Source organism: Tupaia chinensis, unplaced genomic scaffold (genome assembly GCF_000334495.1).
Source record: "Tupaia chinensis unplaced genomic scaffold, TupChi_1.0 Scaffold000056_1, whole genome shotgun sequence".
Taxonomy (NCBI): domain Eukaryota; kingdom Metazoa; phylum Chordata; class Mammalia; order Scandentia; family Tupaiidae; genus Tupaia; species Tupaia belangeri.
This window is the reverse complement of record NW_006159514.1, coordinates 1,967,398-1,974,590: the sequence shown is the minus strand read 5'-3', so window position 1 is coordinate 1,974,590 and position 7,193 is coordinate 1,967,398. Positions and strand designations below refer to the sequence as shown.

The 7,193-nt window shown below is 48.0% G+C and overlaps 1 protein-coding gene across 3 annotated transcripts in view; it reads left to right on the top strand.

The window, feature by feature from the left end:
* Positions 1-3,911: 3,911 nt before the first annotated feature.
* The window catches only part of GAD1 (glutamate decarboxylase 1), a 53,931-nt gene continuing 50,649 nt past the window's right edge, over positions 3,912-7,193 (top strand). Inside the window, exons 1-2 of one of the 3 annotated variants that reach the window (XM_006141491.3) lie at positions 3,933-4,005; positions 5,493-5,663. The gene's annotated coding sequence lies outside the window, so the exon portion shown is untranslated. Of the gene's footprint in view, positions 4,006-5,156; positions 5,189-5,492; positions 5,664-7,193 lie in introns of those variants that run through there. The other 2 variants (XM_006141492.2, XM_006141493.3) reach the window with 2 other exon arrangements.

Sequence of the window (7,193 nt, the reverse complement as noted above, 5' to 3'; positions counted from 1 at the left end):
ACGCCCTATGGCAAAAAACTCTAAAAAAAAAAAAAAAAAGACCTGAAAAAACATTTGGGCAAAGGTCAGAGTGAGAAGAAACAAACCCTATGTACACCACACAAGAAAGAGCTTTCCCAGCAGAGGACCTGTAATTGCAAAGTTCCTGAGGTGAGAGCATGTCCAGAGTGTTCTGGAAACAGCAAGGAGGTCAGTGTCACTGGGCCAGAGGGAGGTTGGAGCAGAGCAATGGCAAAGCTCCAACAGGAAAGACCAGACCAAGGAGGGCCTTGTAGGGACCACTAGAGGGTTCTGGGTAGAGGAAAGCTATGACATGACTGTGATCTCATGTTGGACACTATATGTGTTAGGGAAGAGGATGGGGGACAGTAAGCAGAAACAGTTTCAAATCAGCACTTGAAAATAGATCCAACAGAATTTACCAACAAATTGAAAGGTAAGAGTGATAACTCCAAGGTTTTTGGCAAACCAAGTGGAAGGATGGAGTTGCTTACTGTTACTGAGACAGAGAAGACTCTAACAGCCGAGTTGGGGGAAGAGATTGGAGGCTCAATTTAGGACACTTTAAGGTATCTGTTAAAATTCAGCGAGAATTCAGCGGGACCAGTAGTTAGCATAACGGCTATGTTGCTGAACTCCCACATAGTCGACCGTGGTTCGCGTCCCGGACCCAGTGACTTAAAACTCACGTCGTGCACATGTGCGTGCTTGCCCAAGATCCCGAAAGGAGAATGGAGGAAAAGGGATTGCGGCGTGGCCACCTGGGGGGTGCTTTCTCGCTTTCTGTCTGTCTCTCTCAGTCTGTCTGGTGAGCGCATGTACCCTATAGCAAAAACCTCTCAAAAAAAAAAAATCTGAGAATTCAGCTACATACATGAACTTGGAATGTTGGGCAGAGGTAAAGGTACAAATTTTGGATTCAACAACATGTCAATGGCATTACAAGCTATGAGACTGGATAAGACCATAGAGGGAAAAAATGAAGGCAGAAAAGAGAAAAGATCTAAAGATCAAATCCTATAGAAATCCAAACCAGCATAATGGCATAATGGTTATATTGCTGGACTCCCACATAGTCAACCACAGTTCAAGTCCCGGACCCAGTGGCTTAAAACTCATGCCAGGCACATGTGTGTGTGTGTGTGTGTGTGTGTGTGTGTGCTCAAAATCCTAAGAGGAGAATGGAGAAGAAGGGATTGTGGCATGGCCATCCCCCCAGGGGGTGATTTCTCACTTCTGTCTCTGTTTCTCTGGTGAGCACATGAGCCCTATTGCAAAAATCTCTCTCAAAAAAATCCTAGAGATAATCCATAATTACAAAAACTTTTAAATCACCAAAAACAGAGGGCCATGGGTCCTATGTCAGGGAATAAAGCAGTTTTGATGAAAACAAATGGGCAACAAAATAAAACAAATGTTAGCTTATCCATGCAAAAGGAGAAAAAAATTTCAATTTCTTCCATGAGAGAGACAGAAACAGCACCCCCTGGTGGACGGTCTCACAGTCTCACAGGCATGCCCCCATGTAATCGAGGAGCTCTGGTTACAAACCAGGAACCTTGCAGCATGTTGAGTTTTACTGTTCTACCACTATCTGTCTCCAAGAAAAAAAATTACTTATTTATTTTTGCTATAAGTCTTGTGTGCTCAACAGAGAAAGACGAGAGAGAGAGAGAGTGAGAAATGACACCTGGGAAGGATGACCACACTGCAATCCCTTCTCTAGTCTCCTCTCAGGATTTTTCTTTTCTTTTGAGAGGTTTTCACTATAGGGCGCATGCGCTCGTGAGACAGACAGAGAGAGACAGAGAGACAAAAAGCAAGAAATCACCCCCCCAGGGGGGATGGTCACGCCGCAATCCCTTCTCTTCCATTCTCCTCTTGGGATCTTGGGCACGCACGCACATGCGCCCGGCGTGAGTTTTAAGCCACCGGGTCCAGGACGCGAACCGCGGTCGACTACGAGGGAATCCAGCGACATAGCCGTTACGCTAACTGCTGATTCCCTCCTCTCAGGACTTTTTGGGCACACATGAACACACACCTCGTGTGTTTTTCATGCCTCTAGGTCCAGAGCTTGAACAACTCAGTCAACCATGTCAGATCCAGTGCCTTAACCACCATACTATATGCTGGCCCCAAGAAAAAATTTAAATGTGTAGAAATCACTGTTGAACAAAGGGGAAGGGGCAAGAGCAGCCGTTAACATCTATTGATCACCACAAGCCAGGCACAGTTGAACTTACTATATATGAGCATTAGATGAGAAAGGCCACAAAGCTGGTCTTAGCCCCATTTGATGGTTGAGAAAACAAAACAATTAAAATTTCTTTTTTTTGGGGGGGCGGGGGGGAGAGGTTTTTGTTATAGGGTGCATTTGCTTGCCAGAAAGACAGAGAGACAGAAAGCGAGAAATCATCCCCCAGGGGGGATGGCCACGCCGCAATCCCTTCTTCTCCATTCTCCTCTTGGGATGTTAGGCACACAAGTACACGTGCCCTGTGTGATTTTAAGCCACGGGGTCTGGGACTCGAACTGTGGTCTACTACATGGGAGTTCAGTGACATAGCCATTATGCTAACTGCTGGTCCTGTAATTAAATATTTTTGGTAAGGAGAATCAAGATGTAAACTCAAGTCTTGACTTCAAAGTTTTTACTTTGTCTCCTGTTTTGATGACCTCAAGAGGTCCTTGGGCCCATACCATTTATGTGAGAAAAGCCTCCAGGGATAAGAGTAACAAAATACTAAAACGATTTCAAATGAATGAAGGCTCTGGTTCCATCTGGTATCCTAACCCTCCCGGTGGGAGATCCCAGAAATAAGTGGTTTTTCCCCCCAAGGTCAAATGGGTATTAAGCATCAGAGCTAGAAGGCCTCACCATGCAGTGCACAGGGCTCTGGGATGGAAGGAAGAAAGTTCCCAGCCAACTTCGCTCTCACTGTGTGGTCTGAGAAGTCCTGCAACCTCTCTGGGCTTAAGTTTAAAACAGAAGACCTCAAGTGATAATTAAATGCAAATTTATACAATAAATTTATACACAATTTTCATAAGACTGGTTTCTCACCTCTCTGACATGAGGATAACCATTTCAGTCCATCGTGTTGCTAGACAGAGACTAAGCATTTTATGTGGTAAATCCTCTTTCTGGCATCCCATTTGGGTAAAGGACTGATTTTGCCTTGGCTTTTGTTGACAGGAGGGCAGAAAACACATACATCTTTCATGCGCCCTGTCAAAATTACAATTATTACTGCAGATCTATTTCCTTGGTTTCCAGTTTTGCAGTGAAACAGTTTCTTGCATATCATCAAGGGCTCACTTAAGGCTGTCTTTGGGGTGCAGCTGTATGGGAAAGAAGCAGAAGCCACCTGTTCCCTCCTCTTTCACCGAAGAAACAGAGGACCCTGGGTGTTTCAGGTCACTTCCAGAGCATTTCTGAGCATTTTGCTTTGTGAAATATGGCAGGGATGGATGGGAACTGGGAAGAGAACGCATTCTTCCTTCAAGAACTGCTCCCCTGTCGGGCCCGTTGTTTCTTCTCAGAAACTGTAATCTATCGCCACCTGGTGGTCGCTCTGTGTTTGTGCTTGGAATGGCAAACACTGGGCATTTTAAGAATCGGACAAAATCTGCCTAACTAACAAACGGCCTTGTCTTTCTTGATTACTTTCTTAATATCAAACTGTTTTCATCTTCTGAATATTAAGAGGGAAGGACCATTTGACAGTTTTCTAAGGAATACAGCTGTTTTCCAGGGTCTTCAGTGTTCTGGCTGGAATTCCGCCTTCTTGTCGTCCTTTTAACCCTTTCCTGTCGCCCAGGAGTGAACGTCGCGTGGTCAGTTGGGATGGGGGTGTGAATTTAGCTATGATCTTCCGAAGAAGGTCCAGAACGATTCGCTGCTCTGTCTTTAAAGTACAGAAACACAGAGAAACGAACTCAGCTCCGAATTAAGAAAAGCAACGCTTTCTCCACTCGTCTCAGGAGACAGACGTTTAAACGGTGAGCACTGCCTCTTTTTTCCCGGTCGTAAATTAGATACTTAAAATAGACCGTAAAGAGCCTGCCGAAAAGAACCAACACTGTGGCTCCAAATTACCTTTCTGGAGGATAAAAATGCTAAGTGCGTCAAAGGGGGAAAAAAACGATTGACGTTTCGTATCTACTCACCTTGACCGACCATATTTTTACGGATAAAAATCTCCCCCACTGCCGGCTTGGGTGCCCCTTCTACGCCTTATACTCCTCCCACCCACCCCCATTCTTCTTTTTCAGAAAAGGCCCGGCCTCAAATCCGGATAGAATATCTTTGAACTGCTTAAGCAAAGGACATTGTGGGCGGAGGGTCGGTGTTCCCAAGTCCCAGCCACGGTTGACCCAGGGGAAAATTGTCCTCGACAGACAGGATTGAGCAGCAGGAGCTGCAAGAAAACCCCCAACACCCAGGAACTTGAGCCCAGAATGGTCGCACATCGCCCCCTCTTTTTTATGCCTTTGGGCATCAGGTTCCCATTTCTTCAAAGCACTAAACCCTAGATCAAATGCAAACGAAACAGCTGGGCGGACACCACGCCCTTCCGGGCTACCCCTCATTACCGGTTCGAGTCCCTAGAGAGGATATCTTTTTTCCACCCCCATTAAACAGACTCCCACGGAAGTAGTAAAAGATGAAAAGAAGAGTGAAAAACAGAAACAAAAAATATAGATCCCAAATGTCTGAAGAATGAAATGACAACGACAGCCACCCTTAGTCCAAATTCTTACCAGGGGAGAAGTGGGCGAAATACCCCTTGCTCTTAACCAAGCAAACCAAATAACAGCAGTTCCTGCCGGGAGGGAGAAGGGCAGGGGTGAGCCGGGCGGGCTGGCCGAGAACTAGTGGAGGAAGCGGACGAAAGGCGGGCCAGGGGGCCAGTCCATGGTTGCTGTCCCTGGTGCTGAAAGAACGGCACCGGTCTCAAAACAGCATACTAGATCTGGGTGTGACTTGAGGCCCCAGATCCCCCACCCCATGAGTCCAGGATAATGAGTTGGAGTGAGAGACAACTGGAAATTAAGTCAAAGCCACGAAGTTCTGGGGTCTGCTCCTCTCCCTGCCTCTCTGGAATGTCAACTCCTTGAGTGCAGGGTAACGAATTACAGGGACAATGCAAACTCCAAGAAAACAGTGTCTGGCACATAGTGGGTAAGTTTAAAATATTCGTTTAATTATTAACATCCAATGAAATATTTTAGAATTAAGACGAGCAGGAGCCTTCATTTCTTCACTCCTCGCCGTCAAGGAGAAAGTGATATCCTTGAAGCTGAGCAGACTCTGCTTGATTTTATGATCCCTAGTTTTGAAGGAAATTTTTGTTTTCTTCCAACAGGTCAATTCTCTTGGCTAAAACGTTAGGGTTGAGAGTTTTGGATTCTGAGGTCAGAGGAGGGAGCGTTTGAAAATTTATCAATGGGCGCCACAGGTGAAGCAAACGAATCTTCCATTCCAGGGAATCTCTGGTGTTGGGAAAATGTAAAGAGGACCGAAGGCGAGCAGGCGTCTACGCAGGACAGTGGGCTCCGAGGACTGCCCCTCCCTCTGTATCCTTGCCCGGTTGTCTGGAATGATTTAGCACTGACACCAGGCTCCCTGATTGGCGCCACCACCTCTTTTAGCCAAGGTTGGTGAGGGGGGCGCGAATGGAATTCCGAGCCTCACCTTTTGTAAACCGCGCATTTCAAGAGTCTCGGAGAAGCCGCGGGGTGCGCGGTTTGGGGGTACGTTCCTTACGCTGAGCGGGCATCTGCACCTGCTCAGCCCGAGCTCTGGAGACCGCGGTTCCATTAACCGCGCGCCCTGCGGTTCCGAACGCTTAAAAAGCGTCCGAGCTTTTATTGCAAGGTGGGGGGAGGGCGACAATATTTTCTCTAGTATAAAGGCGACGCGGTTATTTCAAATCTCACAGCGAGATCCCTCTCGCTGATCGGAATACATCCCTCCAGGGGGAATCTTCCATCTCCCTTGTGGAATTTCCAGTGATTTGTAAGATTTTCAGCATTTCCACTGTGTAGAGGTGAGAATCGGTAAGACATTCAGAGAGAAGGGACGGGCCTCGATGAACCAGCCAGGCCCCAGACGTGAGCATAAATAACCCAGCCTGCTGCACCGCAACAGGAAAAATAAAACCACTGCGAAACGAATAAAGGAATTAGAGCACACGGTATCAGATACGCACACAGATCAACTTTGTTTTCCCCTAAAGAAAAAGAAACTGAGCGAGAGGAAAGGGGGTGACGTGAATTAGCGAAAGGACCAGCAAGTAACAGAACCTGGCCGGCCCCTCCAGGTGTTGGCTCGGTCATCCGAGGAAAGACCCGGCGGGCCTCCTGGTATCTGGGCGCTTGGCGCCCTCTGGTGGGAACTTTCTCGTCAACGCCTTTTACGGCGAGGGGCTTTTCATTAAACGTTCTTAAATACTGCAAAGAGAGAACCCTTAAAGGGTGTGAGATCCGAAGGAGAGCGAGGGAGTGAGCCAGGTCCACGAGGGCCCCTCCGGGACCACCTTCATGCTCTGGTTGCTCATGCGTGCGCGGCGGCGCTCGTGCGTGTTATTAACCTTCAGACGTGATCAATCAGGAGGACTTCTTTGCGCCTCACCAAGGGGGCCAAAGCTAGAAGGGCGCGCTTAGCGAATGAAAAAACGGTGGCACCGAGTAGCTGTGCTCAAGCAAGGTGCTTTGGGGAGGCCTGAGCTGGAGGGCAGTTCCTCCACGGTCTGAGTGGTCCTCCCCTGGCTCAGCAGACAGACAGCGAGGACACGAGCTAGATCGTTCGAGGAAGGAGCGCGGAGTCTGATGAGGGACTCGCTTGGAAAGGGATTGAACCGAAGCCACTGCTCCTGTCTCCTCCAAGATATGGGAGGGGGAGGATATAGGAGGGGAGAAAAAAGAAACGCTCAGCAAGGCAGAATTCTTCGTAGGAATTATCCTACCCCTCCTCTCAACCGACACCATGCCCTGTATCAAAAAATAGAGTGTGTTGAGTACGTTCTGGATTACTCATAGGACCTTTTTTTTCGGGCGCAAAACCGTGAGCTGGGTTCATAATCGCCCTATAAAGCTCCAGAGGCAGTCAGGCACCTGCAAAGGAGCCCCGCCGCTCCGCCGACGAGCTGCCCCCGCGAGCTGCGGCCTCGTGATTCCCCCGCCGA